The 18,432-nt window shown below is 43.6% G+C and overlaps 1 protein-coding gene across 3 annotated transcripts in view; it reads left to right on the forward strand.

Moving 5' to 3' along the window:
- The window catches only part of ARHGAP24 (Rho GTPase activating protein 24), a 463,741-nt gene that overhangs the window by 47,211 nt on the left and 398,098 nt on the right, over window positions 1–18,432 (forward strand). Inside the window, exon 1 of one of the 3 annotated variants that reach the window (XM_067557112.1) lies at window positions 2,122–2,272. The exons of the other annotated variants lie outside the window; for them this stretch is intronic. The gene's annotated coding sequence lies outside the window, so the exon portion shown is untranslated. Of the gene's footprint in view, window positions 1–2,121; window positions 2,273–18,432 lie in introns of those variants that run through there. 3 annotated transcript variants of the gene reach the window in all.

Genomic DNA, 18,432 nt, shown 5'->3' on the forward strand with positions numbered 1-18,432 from the left:
GCGAGATATGAATGTTAATGGGACAGATCTGGCTAAATCCATTTCCAGTGCTTTGAGAATTTGCCTTTAACCCTCCCACTACCAAATATATACATGTAAAATGAGTTGGCTTTTTCCACTGCGAGCCTTGGATTTCCAAGCTTAATATTTTAGCAGGTTAAATTTCTACTGATATGAACTTGGTGTTTCAGTTCACTGCCTGCAAGACTTTTTATTGTTGCAGAAAAGGTTTCAGTGTGCAAAAGAAGACATCCATATTGGTGAAATGGTTGATACATATCCTGCAGTAAGTCCATTAACCCTCTGTGCTTTTCATAGTTTTGACCTTTTTTAAATGATCCACAATATGTATTTTAATTTAATTGAAACTTCATGTATAGCTTCAAGCATTGAACATAAAATACACATATTGAGAAATATTTTTGCTACAATGTACAGTGTGTGTATATTTTTTGAAGATGTAATTCTTTGACTTCATGAAGTTAATGGGAACTTGAAGGCTCTCTTGTTTTGCAGAATCAGGAAATTTCAGCCTATCACACCTTATCCCATCTTCCAGTTAAAATTTAGGGCATTCTTTACTGTAGCCAGATTAAGTTTTCTGAGACTGCCATCCAATTGCAGCATATTATTTTTAAGATTGTGGTCTTATAAAACTGTAAGTTTAATCACTCTCTTACTATTTTGAGGCCTCCTGCTTTTGTTTGTGGTGGGTTCTTAATCTCCAAATTGAAGATTTGCTTTCATGAGCAAAGATATTCACATAAAATGCTCAAAAACATCTAAGTGATTTTAAAGCTTTTGAAAATGAGATTTAGGCTTACGACACATTTAAAGTCATTTAGGCACTTTTGAAAATTTTATGCGTTTGTATTTAGAATAAACTTTATTTTCTCTGTGGGCTCAGCCCCAAAAGGTGGTGAGCATTGCTTCTCTCTAGATGGAACAAATGCCAAGATGAGCGGAGGTGAGATGGAAATCTATAGAATTACACATATTTATACTGGGACTGGAATAGCCATGACAGTCTAGGAAGAATGATGTGGTGATGCTTACAGACAATGTAAATGCAAGATGTTTGTTTTAAGTCAGAGAATACTTGGCCCTGCTAATCTCTAGAGCAGTGTTTCTCAATTAAATTTAGCCATGGAACCCTTTTGAACTCGAGAAATAATTGCGGAATCCCCCAAACTCTTAACAGTATTTTTACATATGGGGCCAAAAAAAAGTCGAAATAAGCAAATTATATGCAAACAGTTTCTCAATTAAATATAAATTAAATTACACTTACATTCAATACCCTCCGCCGAAAAATCCGGGACATCTTCCCTTTTTCGGCGGCGCGGAGAGCAGCTGCTCTTGGAACCCTAACAGTGTTCTAGAGTTCTAACATTGCTCTAGAGTATTTAGGTCAAGAAAGACTAAGCTATGTTATTGCAATGAAAGAAAATATTATTTTCTAATTATACTTCAAAAGAAATGACGCATGACAAACTACTAAACTTGAAAGTTATTTCATAAGATATCTATAAAAGCAAATCTATGATTTAGCACTTTCATTTCAGTTATGTTTAGGCTTTTTAGCATAGGGCCCTCAATGTGTCCCAAACAACTGGACAAAGTTAGTTTTGCAATGAAAATGTATTTTAGAAATTAAGCAATTATATATAAAGCATAATATTTTCCTCTGCACATAAGGCACCACTTGTAATATGCTAATCTATTTGTAAGTATTCATCCAAAGTATGGAATGTCTTGTGGTATCTACTCCTTTCTGACTGAGGACTGCTAATTTATATACTATGCTGCAGTACCTTTCTATATCACATCTTAATTAAGAGCGTTGTTGCAGCATGACTGCAAAATTATTTACTCCTGTGGGTTCATTTCACAACTTAAATGTAATTTTAAAATTATTGCCTGGCATTTAAAATGTTAGTATATTGAAGTTTAATATGCAGGAAAATGTTTAGCATCCAGCTGTAAAGAATAATCTGATGTCAGAGGCACTGTGTTAAAATATTCATCCTGAGCCCCCCGAGCAGAAAGTTTCAAGAAGTCAATTTATAGCTAGCCTTGGAATGATGACTGCATTAACTAGACTAGCTTTTCTTCCCTTAGGAGACAGTTAACCTGCTACTCCTGGGACTGTTGTACTTTGTGTTTTCCTGTGATTTGGCCTGCTCTCATGTTCTGATTTCAAGAGATGGGTCAGCCTTCCAGCAAGTCACTTCATCATTGAAAAGAAATTCACAAGGAAGAGAGCGCAGATGTAAGCTTTGTGGCCATCCAGAAGTTTTAAGCTTTGTGCACAGCATCAAGGGTATAAGATGGGTTTAAAAAGCCATGAGGAAAACCCAGGGGAATGGTTTAAAAAGAGGTTCACTGAAAAGTTAAAACCAGGCTATATAAATCCTGTTTTGAAACAGGAATTAAACTCACTGAAACAATGTTAAAAAGTTCAAACAAAATATACATGATGCAAAAGAAAGATGGCTTTAAATTGTAAACTCAAAACATGCCCAGAAGGAAGTTGACTGTTTGATCCTGACGGGTATAACACAAGTGTGAATTAGTCACTGATAACCCCAGGCAAAACAGAGGCTGCCATCACACTGGCAACCAATTTTGTCCATTAGCTGATTTATGTTTACTGTTCTTTCTACTTTATTTCAGTCAAGTTCTTTCCACCTTAATTAATGGACATAGTCAATTTGTACTGTCTAATGTCTTCACAGCCAGAGGCAGTCAAACAAAACATAAAACTTGTAAAAGCTTTGCCTTTTCAGTCTGCAGAAAACCATATACTGTATTTCAAGTGGTCTGAACTGGATTAATGTTCTGAAAGTCAATATTGCATATACATAGCTCCATAAAATGAGACTGAAAGTGAAACTGGATCACAGTTATTGCAGTTGTTTCTTTTATTTATAAAAGAATAAAATAATGCTTCCAGGGTAGCATCTGCCCAATTGAAAGGTTACATTCTGATAGCTGTACTTGTTTGTCTTTCAGAAGAATTAATGCATGAATATCCAATGGGGTTAATCATTTGGGGTTAATGTTTGGGTCTCACTGTAAATGCAGTTGAACATATTCTCCTGAAATTTTGGAATACGGGGTATTAATGAGTGTTTTAAGTCTGTATTATGATTTACATTTGAATGTATCAATGTCCGAGCATTGACCTATGAGGACACAGACTAGGAAATGAACTGGAGTCTCCTGAATGGTAACCCTCAGCTTTTTGCCTTGAATCACTTAGCAATGACCTTGAAGACCTGCCTCTTCCTCCAAATTATTAAAAAAGAATTTTCCCTCATGGGAGAGGAGTTCCTGTCATCTTAGTCACATCAGGCTTCAGGAATCTCTCAAACAACCAGTGCTCTGTCATAGTCCAAGCAGAATTCAGTAGACCTCACCCTTCCACCTGAATTTCCATCCAGCTCTAGATACTCATGTGTCTGGGAAGGTGTTAACTAGAATGAATAGCACTTGCATCAGCAACCTAGGTCAGGCTGTAACCTGCACCAATTTCACTTTGTCAGTGAGGGGCTGACCGTTAAAACAGTGAAAGAAATAGTTCAAATTAGGTTAAAAGAGCAACCTTTCCCAATAAACAGAACTATTAAACCAGTTTATGATTCTGCTAAGCCCTGCAGATGACCTTTCCAGTGCTAGCTGTACTAGGCTGGCTGAACAGATAGGAGTCTGATGTAGCAGAACTTTTAGTGACTATTCTTTGTTTGAGTGACCATTTCAGACGTGTGATGAGCAAAATATATTGTGCCTTCTCAGCTCTTTCCACTACTGCGCCCATACAAATACAATAAGATAAGATGGACTTGGAGCAGATAAAATTAACAAAATAAATAAGGAAAATGATTGAAAGTAGTCATTCATGAATCTGTGTTGAGTTTTCTTAAACCTTTGAATGGCACAGCCAGTGAACCCCTGCAGACCACTCAGATCTCTTCATTGAGTGAAAACATGAAACAACTCAGTTCTTCTTTGTGTGCTTGCTCGTGTCCAATCCCAAATTAGGGGTGTGTGTGTGCATGCCACATGCACTGATGCTAGAGATTTTTTCCCCTCAATAGTACCCGTAGTAGCCAGCTCCAACGCCCCCTGCAGTGGTGCGCCTGTATATAGGTGCTGCCAGTCCCTGTCCTCCCCCCCGCCTCTCAGTTCCTTCTTACTGCCAGTGACAGCGCTGGAGCGTCTCTTGCTTTCTCAGGTTGTTCTTGAACTCAGTGTTCTTTATTCTTTTTCTTGTATACACATATAGTTACTGTTAATTGTCGTTAGTGTAGTATTGTAGTAGTTAGATCCCCAGGGCCGAGGCATACCCCGTTCCCCAGGTTTCAAACCCTGTGCTTTATGTAAGAAGCCTATTCCACAGAGCAACCTGCATCAAAGTTGCCTGAAGGGTCTTGGAGAAGCTCACATCAGTGAGAACTGCAAGAGTTTTCGCCCACAGACGTAAAAGGACCAGGACTTTTGGCCTAAGGCCATCCTTATGGAGTCGGCACTCTGGCTGGTGTCTGAGCTGGGTAGATTGGACTCGGACCTGTACACGGTAGACTGCACAGAGTGCCCCTCTGGCACCCTCTTTGTCATCTTTGTTGGCACTGATCACCATCCCCAGTGCCGAAGAAGAGGTCAAAGAAGCCAAGCACCGAACAAGGACGCTCGACAGCAGATAAAACAAATAAAGATATGGGGGACTGTAGCCAGGAGGGGTGGTTCCCTTCTGAGAGGGACCCAGAGGGAGAACCAAACCCACCCTGGCTGCTAGAGCCCAGAAGGGGATCACCTGGCCGGAAGCAGGGAGGCAGGGCCAGGCCTTTAGAAGCCGGACAGACCCCACCTGATCGGAAGCAGGGAGGTGGGGCCAGGCCTTTAAAACCCCAGCCTGCGAGCTCAGTCAGGCAGGGACAGCCGAGGGAGAAGGATGCCTCTCCCTGGAGGCTCCATGCTAGAACCAGGCCCAAGGCCCATGCCGAGGGGGAGCGGCCAGCTTTAACCTCAGACTGGGGACTGGCAGAGAACCTACCTGACCCACCCGCTTCCTGGGAGTAGGAGGGGAGCCCACCTGAGTCACCCGCTGCCTGGGAGCCAGAGGAGGGCCCGTCCAGGCTACCCGCTGCCAGGAAACAGGAGGAGGATAGCCCTGAGCAGTACAGAGCTTGGGACCCAGAGAACCTACCAGCCCTACCTGCAGCCTGCGGGCCGGAGGACCTAGAGGAGCTCCCCTCCAAGGAGGAACCCATGGAGTTTCCGGAGCTGCCACCGGTAGATGAGGAGGGCCTGATGGGACTACCACACCCCGGCGACCCGGAGGAATCAGGTACCTGTGGGTGCGGGGAGGAAGAAGCCCAGGGACAGCCCTAAATGGGCTGAGAACGGGGCAACCCGGTTGGCGTGTTGCGGCCGGAGCCCCGCCAACGCAGTGGCAGGCACCTCTGCCACTGCTAGGGCCCTGGGCTGGGACGCAGTGGAGACGGGTGGGCCTGCGTCCGCCTCCCCCCTTCCCGAGCCACCCCGGGAGAACCTTACCCTCCTTACCTCCCCTGAGACTAGATTGTCCGTGTTTTGCCAGCCCTGCCTACGGGCTGGGCATTAGGCTGCTTGTTTGCCAGTCCTGCCTACGGGCCAGCCACTAGGCTGACGGCTGGCTCGCCCGCCCTACCTAGGGCTGGGGCGAAAGACTGTTGTCTCACCCGCCCTGCCTAGGGCCGGGGCGAAGGACTAGGCGACCTCCTGGCAGGGAAGTCCGGGAAGGACTCCTAGGGGAACCCCCCCGATGCTGCCCCCAGAAGGGCACATTCACAGGGACCAAGAAGGACCCATGTTGGGCTGCCAACCTCCCCACCTCCAAAGGATCACTCACCGCTGTGAGCTTTAACCCCAGCAGCAGCCCCCCACTGACTCCAGGTAGAGGTAAAGGCTGTGGTGCCATTGACTCCGGAAGTCTTTCAAGCAATGAAAAACCTCCTGGCAATGCCTGTGCCACTGACACTGAGGAATGGCAGACCACTGCACCAAGACTCAGCACCAGCACTGGCGGCCACCATGTCAATGAGAAAGCTGCTTAACAGATCTGCTCAGCAGTCCCTGTCTCCCAGGTACCGTTCGCTGGTGCTCAGTGGGTCCCCTGATAGGAGACCAGGCAGTGCAGTCAAGACAGCGATAGGCTGTCCTTCTACTGCCAGTCCCAGGAAGACCGACACCGAACATCGGAGCATTGGTACCGGACCTCGGAACAGTGCCTGTCACTGGAATCTTGGTGAACTTCCCCGGGACCTCACCTCCACTCTTCCAGTCCTTATAAAAAATACAAGGACAAGAGCTGGTCCTGTCACGTCCAACATTCAGGATCTCTGTACCATATGCTGGTACCAGAACATCACACTTCTCCATGCGGCACCGGGAGATACTCAGCTGGCACTGCCTTGGCCATTGGACAGCGGTGCCTCATCCTCAGAAAGCGAGGAAGTGATTCAGATGAGGCAGGCCCCTGCACCGGACTTCTCAATAATGCCACGAGTGGGGGAGTGGCTGCAAGGACAATGGCCAGGGCCATGGCGTTACTGGTGGGGATTCCCCTCTGAGTTCCCGCAGACTGGTTCCGGATGGAGGAAGGGAGGATGGTAGCCAGGGCATCCCTGCAAGCATCCTCCAATGCAGTGGACTCTGTAGCCAGAACCATGGCATCGGCAGTGTTGATGAGAAGGGTGTCATGGTTACAGTCCTTGGGCCTCCTGTCGGAGGTCCAGCAATTGATCCAGGTCTTCCCTTTTGATGGCACTGCCCTCTTTGCTGAACAGATTGACTCCAGACTGCATGGCATGAAGGACTTGAGGGCAACCCTGCGGTCCCTTGGCCTGTACACCCCACCTTCATCCAGGAGGCACTTCAAGCCTCAGCATCAACAGCAGTTCAGAGGCCATTTCCGTAGTGACTCCTACAGGAAAAAGAATAAGGGTTATAAAAGGTACCAGGGCTTCTCATCATCTGCTGCCCCTCAACCGAGCTCCAGCTGCTATAACCGAGGTGGACCTTGTGAAGGTGCACCCGAGGGCAACCTACCAGTTTCAGCCACGGATCTCTTCTCGTTTAGCCCCCTTTTTCCCAGCCTGGGCTACCATAACATTGGACCGTGGTACTCAGCGTGGTAGCCACCGGCTACCGTCTAGATCTTGTCTCACTCCCACCTTCTCATCCTCCTTCCCTGTCCCTCTTCAGGGACCCCTCTCGTGAGCAGCTTCTCACGCAGGAGGTGCAAGCACTTTTGGGGGTGGGTGCAGTGGAAGAGGTCTCCCTTACTGCTGTTACTTTCTGATTCCAAAAGCAAAGGGAGGACTGAGGCCTATCCTGGACTTAAGAGTCCTCAACAAATACCTCAGAAGATTAAAGTTTCATATGATTCCCTAGCTACCATCATCCCATCACTGGATCCTGGCGACTGGTACGCCACCCTCAATTTAAAGGATGCCTATTTTCACATCTCGACCTTCCCGGGTCACAGAAGGTTCCTGCGGTTTTTGGTGGGGAATCGGCACTATCAATTCATGGTGCTTCCATTTGGCCTCTCAACCACACCAAGGGTCTTCACCACATGCATATCGGTGGTGGCAGCCTACCTCTGGAGGAGAGGGGTGCAAGTGTTTCCTTACCTAGATGATTGGCTCATCAAGGGCAGGTCAAGGTCTCAAGTCTAGGCCAGCATCGCGACTATTCAGAATGCTTGTCAAGCGTTGGGCCTCCTAATAAATGAGCAGAAATCAACATTAGTCCCAGTACAGAGGATAGAGTTCATCGGGGTAGTCCTGGACTCTACCAAGGCCAGAATGTTCCTTCCAGAGGACAGGTTCTGGGCAATGTCAGAGATTATAGCCTGCATTTCAGCCCTCCCTCTCACCATGGTGAGGGTATGCCTCAGCCTCCTAGGCCACATGGCAGCCTGTACCTACGTGGTTCAACATGCCAGATTGTACCTCAGGCCCTTCCAGATGTGTCTGGTGTCAGTATACTTGCCAGCCAGACATCATCTAGACAGGATACTTATGGTCCCTCCACGAATACTTACCTCTCTGGTGTGGTGGATGAAGCCACACCAAATACACTCAGAAATACCCTTCGAGGTGCCCCAGCCATCAGCATCACTGATTTCGGATGCCTGAGACTTAGGCTGGGCACCTAGGTCTCCTAAGGACCAGGGCACATGGTCTACAAGGGAATTAACGTTGCATACCAACATCAGGGAGCTCAGGGCAATTTGTCTAGCCTGCTCAGTTTTCCTGCCACATCTTTCTAACAGGGTTGTGTAGGTACTCAGACAACACGGCTTCTGTATTCCACATCAACAGACAGGGTGGGTCCCGGTCCCCAGCCCTCTAGCAGGAAGCAATGCATCTATGGGATTTTTGCATCAGCCACAACATTTACCTGGAGGCGGTGCATCTCCCCAGAATCAACAACTCCTTAGCAGACTGCCTCAGCAGGTCATTTTGCTGTCACTGGAGTTTGTCTCTAGATGAGTGTTGGAGATCAGGGCATTGAACTATACTGTGTTTTAGAAAGACAAGGTTCAACTACGCCCACACCTGGCCTTTTTACCTATGGTGGTCTCTGATTTTCATCTTAACCAGGACATGTTCCTGCTGGTATTCTGTCCCAAGCTGCACAACTCCAGCGAGGAGAGGTGGATGTATACCCTCAACATGAGAAGGGCCGTGGCATTTTATATTGAAAGAAGCAAGCTCTTTCGTTGCTCTACACAACTCTTCATTGCGGTTGTGGATAGAATGAAAGTACTGCTAGTGTCTTCAGAGCGGATCTCAAACTGGATTACAGCTTGCATCTGGGCTTGCTACGAGCAGGCTGGAGTTGCGCCTCCGGTGTCCTTTCAAGCGCATGTCCCTATACAGGACATTTACAGAGCCACTACCTGGTCATCAGTACATACCTTCACATCTCACTATGCCATAATGCAGCAAGCTCGGGACGATGTTGGCTTTGGCAGGGCGGTGCTTCAAGTGTCATGTCTGTGAACTCCTACCCGCCACCAGGGACACTGCTGGTAAGTCACCTAATTTGGGAATGAACATGAACAAGCAATCGAATAAAGAATGGTTACTTACTTCGTAACTGTTCTTAGAGATGTGTTGCTCATGTCCATACCACACCCACCCTTCTTCCCCTCAGTCAGAGTTCCAGTAAGAAGGAACTGAGAGGTGGCGGACGGGGGACAGCAATGCCTATATGTGGGCGCATATGTGTGTTGCTGCAGGGGGCGCTAGAGCTGGCCGCTACGGGTACTACTGAAGGGAAAAAAATCTCCAGTGCTGGTGCATGTGGTGCACACACACCTAATTTGGGAATGGACATGAGCAACACATCTTGAAGAACAACAGTTATGAGGTAACTGTTCTATCAGGAAGGGGCATGCTCAGAGAACCAGTAATGGGTTATAGAACTTGTCAACTCAGTAAAATGCTCAAATCCAGCCTTAAGTCAGTAATGTCTGAGACTTATTGCCATATTATGTTTGGTTAGCTGTGTGAGATTGGTTTCAGTCCAATTCTTAAAGGATATGTCCACGGAACAAAAACCATGACCCCACCAGACTTAATTAGCATCCTAGTTGGGAGTCTCAGCAGAAGAAGCCAGTGACAATATTTGAGTAATTCCTGCTCTTCATGGGCCATATTGTGACTTTTAATCTGCAGCCTATTATGAGTGGGGAGCAAAGAGGCTATCAATCAACAGGAATCTCTGGAGGAATTCTAGCTGATTCAGACAGAATTCTTCTGGAGGATTGGATGCTAGAGTAGCGTGGAAACTCTTACAAGGCAGCCTCAGGTTTCTTCCCTCAGTTTCTCTGATGGCTGTTGTAGGAGAAGTTGGGGTCACAACTCCCCTCCTTGGGGGCCTAGATTTCCAGGACAGCTAACATGGAACTCCAGCTCTTTTCTTGGGTGAGAATAAGAGAATCAAACTACCGAATGATGAACCAGGATGGATTGATATGAGGTGGGGGGAAGAACGTAGATTGTGTGAGGCAAAGTAAACAGTAGCTCAGCTATTTTATCATTTTGTATTTTTAAAAGATAGTGTGGCTAAGGAGTAGCATCACCTTGGTGGAACGTAATGGATTTAAAGAGGATTGAGGAGATGAGATGGTGGTAAAAGTAGGGAGATTTAAAATAAGGAAGAAAAGAGAGAACAATATTCTTAGCTTCCCAAATTCCATCTTCTGTTTACTCGTCTCTTCCATATTAGAAATCTCTCCCTCCTCCTGTCACACCGAGGGAGCAGGGATAAATGTATGTGTTTCATTGACTGCTTAGAGAAGTTGTGACAACATCAAAAAGATCCAACCAATCAACTGGAATGTGGGTTTGTAGAACTGGTTTTCCCAACCATATTCAAATTTCTCTTTCTGGAGGATTACCCTTGGATTATTAGGCTCACAGTTGTCTTCATGTTCTATAGAAACAAGTTAATGAAAACCAGAGGTTTTCCAATAGAAGGACTATGAAAGTAAAATTTATGAAAAGCAGTTAAGGCCGTTAACATATATATTAAAGAGATGATTGCCTTCCAGACAGATGACTGGCTTTGGTGGATACGTATGTGTTGTCTGCCTTGATTGGACTGGCTCTTCACTCAGGACAGGTGTAGATGCTCTAGGACTGCTACTGGTAGGTCCTTGCCATGGATTTGCTGTGCATCCTGAACATGATCACAGTTGAGACTAAGACTGGGATCCTCATAATCAGTATGATCAGCAGGAAGCAGCTCTGTCAGATGAGCCAAATGGAGTCTTCCTCAAGCTAAACCAGCCAAAGCTGAGCTGTTTGTCTCAGCTGAAAGTTGCTCTTTGCATATCTTAGTAGGCTTCAATTTGAATTTCTATCTGTGCAAAGTAAAGATTTCCTCTGCATCTGTTTTACAGATCCCCTAGAGGCCAGTTATTTCTGGTTTGGGAGACTTGCTTACGTTATTCATTATCATACAGAAAGGAAATTGTATGTTCCCATTAAGTCTCAAGTTTGTCTGTTGCGTTGGATGTGCGTGAGGGGAATCAAGATAAATGTTCCTTTTACATTTTTTTTTATTGACCATTTGTGCTTGTGAAGGCTTCAGGCTAAGTAACTGAAATACTCTGCATTTCCCATAGAGCAGCAGTCAGGACAGGACACTTCTGGACATTGCCTTACAAATGATGTCTGCCCCCAATTTAGAAGGGAAGGAGATCACCCTATAAATCAGGAGAAATCATCTGGCTTCCATGCCAGGTCAGACAAAATCCTCTCCTGGGAAGAGGCTGCCAGCTGTAGATAATTGTACTAATTTATGAGTAGACAGTCTGTAGCTCTGGATCTATTTTGAGAAGGAAGAAGCGAGATGAAAGTCAAATTCATTTTAGTCCTCATTCTGCTCACTGAAGGCATTCGAATGACAATGTCAGCGTGAAAGCTCAACCTATTAAACCTGCAGGCTGCTGCATGTGCCCTTAATGTGTGCAAGAGTTAGTTGTAAGCCAAATCAACTGCTGCCTGGCACAGACAAATTGGACCAGATCAGAAAACATTTCTTTTCTTACATTTCTACTTAATGTGAAGAAACATTGATCAGATGAAAAGGTTCTAGCTCTAGAACAGTTATGTTGGTGGCTGTTCATTTAGTAGTCTCTGGTGGCAAACCATTTTAATTTAATTACAGAGGGAACTTTTATTAGTATCTTGGTTACTTATCACTTTCAAAAATTTTTTTTAAATCTCCTTGTGTACCATTCATTTACAGCTGAAAGCACAATATCACTAGCAATTCTGCTCATCATTACTGGGTCATTTAAAAAAACAGGCTACTCAATAGATTTATTTTTTTTTGTCTGCTGCTGGGATTTACTGCTTTGGCAACAGTGCTCAAATTAGGTGAGATCTAAATGTCTCCTCACTGCTTGTTTAACCAGGAAGAAAAGCAGGGAAGAGGATAGTCTAGTACATAGTTTCTCAACCTGTGGTACGCATACCCCCATCAGATCATGGTTTCCTACACCAGTCCCTGCCACAGATATTATATGAAACTGTTTCTGGGTTTTGTAGGAGAGGCCTCAGAGACTTTACTGATGTCTTTCACTCTTCCCCCCTGCATAAATAAACAAATTGTTGCAATTGACTGCATTATATAGTTACTATATTAAGTTACATTGTCAGAGAGTTGAACCTGAGAAAAACTGCAATACTATGGTCTCATTTTCTCAACCCTTACCGATGTTATTTACCTAAGGGTTACTCCCTTGGAAGATGCATGACTATGATCTTGTCTGCACAAAAAGTTGCAGTAAAAATCAATTTAAAATCTGTTTAAAACCCAATTTAGTTAAACAGGCGCAGAACATGTGTGTTGGACACTTTTTAAAATTAATTTAAATTGGACCTGTAACAAGATCCAATGACTGGAAATTGAAGCTACACAAGGTCAGATGGGAAATAAGGCACCATTTTGAGGGTAATTACCATTGGAACAATTTACCAAAGGTTGTAGTGAATTTTTTCATCATCGGCAATTTTTAAATCAAGATTGGATGTTCTTTAAAAAAAAAAAATCTGTTCTAGTTCAAACAGGAATTATTTTGAGGAAGTGCTATGGCCTATGTTAGGCAGGAAGTCAGAATAGATGATCACAGTGCTCCCTTCTGGCCTTAATTTAACTAAATTTAACACTTTGACAAGAAAGGAAGTGTCACAATGACTAACTCCAGCTGTATTATTCATGCAACCTCTTGTTCCCCTTTCCACATGAAATTTAATTTGTGTTTTGTTTTAAAAGAAATGTGGTGATTGATTGTAATGAGGGGTATAGCAACCAGCATGGAACTTGAACACAGGTTGCAGGAATGAAAAGTTGGAGAAGCTATCAGGAAACCTGTCTATGTGCACATGGCTGCAACACTGTATCATTCTTCTAAGAAAGAGCCAATTTAGTTTTAGAAACATGGAGTTGTCTCATGTTATTACCCAGCATGCAGTACATGAAACAAAAGGTTAGTGCAGAGAATGCTTCTCAATCACCATTACACTCTGGGAATTGGTTGGCTTCTTATTTCTTTATTTTGGTGCCTTCATTGCAGAAATGGAACATGTTGCATTTTATCTCATTCTTTGACAGAAAAATAATTTAGCAATCCTGGTTATCTGTAAACTCTCTAGTATGGATTACTATTTAATGAAAGAGATAAAACTTAAACTGTAGGGTCTGCTATCAGTCTCTTTCAGAAAGGCTCTGAATTCCAGTGTAAAATGTAATGCAGGTGTTACTATGGTAACTTTAGAGTACTATAGTATGAGAGTAAATTGGTTTGCAAAACTACACTTCAATGGCTAGTGAGCCAATTAATTCTGGTCTTGTGAGAGAGCACTTATGCCTTAGCAGTACCCTGAACTCGACTTCTTATTTACTGAAAGTCAATAGGACTTAGGCTCCTAGGTGACTCGGGTGCTTTTGAAAATTTTGCCTGTTGAGTAGTAACCTATTTCAAGAGCAGTCGCAGGAGGAGAGTAAGAATGCTACAGTCTGGCCATAAATGAAATAGCAATGAGAAAAGCAATGTTTTAATGGATTTTAGTTGTCTTTTTAAAATTGACTCTTTAGTCTAGGTAATTACTCTTCTAGACTTCTTCTTCCAAACTTTCAGAAGTAACAGCTTCCAAAAGAAAGTTCATGCTTTACTGAGGTCAATTGCAGGTAAGTGAGAGATCTGTGTGATGGCAAGGGACGGCGCTGCTTTTCTCAATGTGTTCACAAGCAAGTTTCATTACTGACATAGGATCTCGAGGGCTGCTGGGAGATGTGCACATCTGTGTTTTTCCTCAGTTTAACCCTTTCAGTTATTTTGTTTTCAGTGGAATATGACACTAATTGAGGATCAAACCAATGTTTGGTTTCCCAGAGCATAGGAAATTTACTCCCTGGTAACTGTTATGGTCTCATTATGAATAAAATTTTCTATGGGCAGAACATTTTGTACCAATTTTGGTGTCACTTGAAACTCTGGCAGTGTTAAGAATGAAAATTAAATATGACTGATGTGTGTGTCATCCTAAACTGGGATTATGAGGATTCTTTCTTTAAATTCAGCTGTTTTCATCTAGAAAGCTGTTTTTTAAAGGGAGGCTGCTTTCATGTACCTTCAAAAGCAGACAGTTTGCTGTACAGGTCTCTCAGCTATTGGCACTGCCTCAGGCAGACAACTCAATGTTGAAATAATGCTGAGGCTTGAAAGGGTTGAACCCCAGTAGTTCAAGGTGACGCTTCTACAGTGCCTCTCCTGATAGCTCAGACCAATTCTGAAAATGGGTGGTGATTGGTGGGTATGTGGGTTGATAACTTTTTTCTACAGTCCTATAATCCATTGTCTGGACTGGCCCCCTCGAACAGCCCTCTGGATCCTGCCTTTGTTTGACCACCTACATAGTCCTTTCAGAAATTAACTTCTGTCTCAAGGTTATGGTCTCTTTGGAGAAGTCCATGGGGCATTGTTACAGGAGCTTCAGGATGGGCACCTCACTATGTTCTCAAAAAATCAAAAAACCCCAAAAAACCCAAAATGTATTTTGATGTTGGAGAAGTTGGGGGATGGAGGGGTCTTGTCACTACCGACTCCAGTTTGATTAGTTGGGTTTAGGGGTCCTTCAACCTCAGTGGGTTCTAATTTTTCCCAGCTGATCACTCCATGTCAAATGTTTAGGTCAACTTCTTATGCTAGTATCTTCTTCTTCCCTTTGCTTTTTCCCCACTGGTTCTTTTCATGGGGAAACTCTCCTCAGTGATACCACTCTACCATGTATGTCAATGCAGTGGGTGAAGGGGCAGAGAAACTCCTACCCCTATCATAAGGGATTGTGACTGTGACCATGGAGTAGCTCTGCACTGACTTCTGCTTCAGAATTTGACTAGTACCCTGTAGATGAAAAACTGTCTGGGCTTTGGAGCACTAACTGATCTGAGTATACCCATCGCAACTTTCTCCCAGGGGAGCTGTGCAGTCTGTGCTTTGAACTTGTAAGGGAGAAGTTTATAGTCTGGGGAGAAATGATGAGATAAAGTCAATTTGTGGGATTAGATTTTTCAAATGTAGACAGATGGATGCAGGGGATGCAATATATCTAACATTGTGTGTTTGTGCAAATAAGTTAGTGTTGTACAAATGCATGTGTCTAAGCTTGAAAATCTGGCCAGAGAAATGAGGCAATTGAATATTTGGTCACTGACTAACTTTAAAAAAAAATCGTAAGTCCATAGTACTAGCTCTAATGTCTTTTAGAAATATAATAATCTTTCCTTGTGAGATTTCTAATATAATTACTAGATTCAAAGAGGCTCATGAATTTAGAATATATTTTAGATACATATCTAAGCTAAGCCCTCAAACCTTATGAGAGTCATTAAATTTCCATGAAACTCAAAACTGTAGTATTCAGCAGAAATACTCAAAAACATTGTAGCAGTAACCTTTTGCACCAAGAGAACTATGTAAGTGCATCACAATATCTCTGTGATTAGAGATGTGAGGTGCTCATAGGGAATACTTTATTCTCAGTGAAGTCAAATGTATCTCTTTTTTTCTGTTTAAAAAACAAAACTTCAATGAACAGCATTTTTATGAATGGGGTTATTGAAAATGATTTGACCAATATGTGCTGTGAATATGGAATATTTGGAATTTGCTATCCGAGCTATGTTGGTCACTTGACTTATTTCTGTTGATTGATTGAGTGAGTGATGAAACTTCTGTAAACAAGAGAGGTTTTGATTCTGTTTGGGAGCAGGTAGGGGCAGTATAATGACAGGAGATAAGAGCTGGGCAAATGAGATTAGGGAATTTTAGGGTTGTTTAAAAACTTTTCCTGTTTGGACCACATAGGTGTTTGCCTGAGGCATCTAGAGGCACTAGAAAAATTAAATTGTTACTGTCAGCTAAGATCACACTTAAAATTATTTTTCTCATCACATTCACACAAAGATTCTATCTGTGTGCTTTATATTCCCCTCCCATCTCTAGCATGTGTTATCCTAGTTGAAAAGGCTATTGGTATACCTTTCTCCGGTTCACTTAATTACCTTAGTGTAAGGACTTCAGTTAAGGCTTTCAGTTGCAACACAGTCCAAGATGTGCGGTGTTAGACAATGTATCCCATCTTTTGTACAACCATGTTTAATATATCCACCAACTGCATTTATTTAACTCTGTGATCTCTGTTTTCTGTCCCCTCTCACCATTTAGCATGGTCATTTTCAAGTATATGTGTACAGGCCCAATTCTAGTTGGAAAAAATATGATTGGGTCCTAGGAATGATTTCTGTGCCAGGGCCTTGAATATTTCTACAAATCTGTTCCTTTACTCTGTTAATGTTAATCTTTGTCTGTCTGAAAATCCATACCAAATAAGTGCATTATATTCACTGACCTCTCATTTGTCTGTAATAAAGCTCATTGCCTTCTGATATCCTTTTTCTGAAGGACAGAATTCAGGAAAAGACTTGTGTGAACATTTTATATTTATGTGTAAATAGACATATTCCCCCACACAATCATTTTTCAAATGTTTTGGCAAAGAAAACCTTACTTTCTGCATGAATGTTCAGAGAAAGTAAATAAAACTCAATACAACTGAAATAAAATCAATTTAAAATTCAATAGAATGCTAGCAGAAATAGTTCTTACTATTCACCCAACTCTGTCTGACTTTGGCAAGTATTACTGCACTCATTTACAGATTGATGAGCTGAGGCTAGTTGAGGGTGCTTTGGAGACATCACAGCGATACACTCCACTACTCCTGATGCAATTATCTGGTTTAAATATTTAAATATAAAACTATAGTTATGGCTCTACTTCATCAGCCATACAAAGAAGAAGGGTGCCTTAGTTTTTGGGTGTCTAATGTGAGACAGCAAGGACCTGATTTGGATTTTCAAAGTTCTGGGCACCTGTTGCTCATAACTTGAGTTTTGGATGCTCAGCATCTCTGAAAATCAGAGTCAAAACTGGGATGCCAAAGTCAGAGAACAGTTATGAAAATAGACTTAATCAGCTTGCTTAAGAAATTATAATGTATTAATAATAATGTAAACTAGTGTTAAGACCATGCTATAGGACACTGTTAGTGAATAGAGATCCCTGTTTGTTTGTTTTTTAATATATTAAAAAAAAATAATGCCCGCATTGAATAGGGTCTGCATTGTTTGGCACCAAAAATGAAGTTTTTCTCTTTCTTTCACCTCAAACCTGCCAGAAGTTGCTAGGGATTACTGCTGGGAACAAATGAAAGTTAGCCAATAAAGACGCAATACTGTGTCAAGCAGCTGTTGCTCTAGTGTGTGAATTTCTGAGATTCTGGGACTTGGAATGCAGGCTGTTGTGGGTTCTTTTCTACAGAGTTATTTCAGTGGCACGGAGAGCAGCTGGTGAGGTTAGGAGCATGTTGCACTCTCTGGTGGCTGCCAAGAACATGCTGTATTAAAGGTGAAATGTGTGCTGGGAAACAGATTTCCTCAGAGTTAACCCTTCTTATCAGATAGCTTCAAAGTTAAGACCAGGGTTAAATGCCTTCTACCGCTTATGCGAATTAAGCATCTTGTAATGTAAATAACAATGTGTTATGTTCTTCAATAAGTTTGGGAGGTCATTTGTGAAAGTTAGAGGTCAAGCAGAGCTGAGCAATGAGATGATCTGTTTATCCAGAGGTCAAACTACAGTATAATAAGGCACATTCTGTCCTAACGGTGACCTAAATCATAGTTTCTCAACCTGTGGTACATGAACCCCTGGGGGTATGTGAAACACAGGCAGGGAGTACCCGGGGAAAAACAGAGTGAAGGGGAGGTGGGCAGCAGCTGCTGACTTCCGAGGGAGGTGGGCAACAGCCCGCCCGTTTCCTGCTGGGTCCCAGGTGGGAAGTGAGTGGCAGCCGCCAACTCTGGGGGGAGGTGGGCAGCAGCCGCCCGCTTCTTGCCAGGTCCAAGTTCCGAGCTGGGAGGTGGATGGCAGCCCCCAGCTTCTGGGGAAGGTGGGCAACAGCCCCCTGCTTTCCGCTGGGTCCCAGCTCCCCGGCTTGAAGATGGGCAGCAGCCGCCTGCCCACATCTCTGGGCCGCAGCTGGTGTGGAAGCCTCCTTTGTCCCAGCTCGGATTGGGTGGCAGTCGCCCATCTCTCGGGCACAGCAGCAGCCTGCAACTTACCCAAGTAGCAGCCCCCCGCCCTGGCTCAAGGCCCAGTGCCCAGAAAACGTGTCAATTTCACTGCTCTAGCTGAGCAATGATATTGACAACTATGACAGCCCCAGATTTTACCAGTTTACCCTCTTTTCCTGTGTGTCTCTCTCTCTCATTCTCCTTCCTTGTCTCTCTCTCACCCCT

Source organism: Emydura macquarii, unplaced genomic scaffold (assembly GCF_026122565.2).
Source record: "Emydura macquarii macquarii isolate MOO-44397 ecotype Brisbane River unplaced genomic scaffold, CSIRO-AGI_Emac_v2 contig_1790, whole genome shotgun sequence".
Classification (NCBI taxonomy): Eukaryota; Metazoa; Chordata; order Testudines; family Chelidae; genus Emydura; species Emydura macquarii.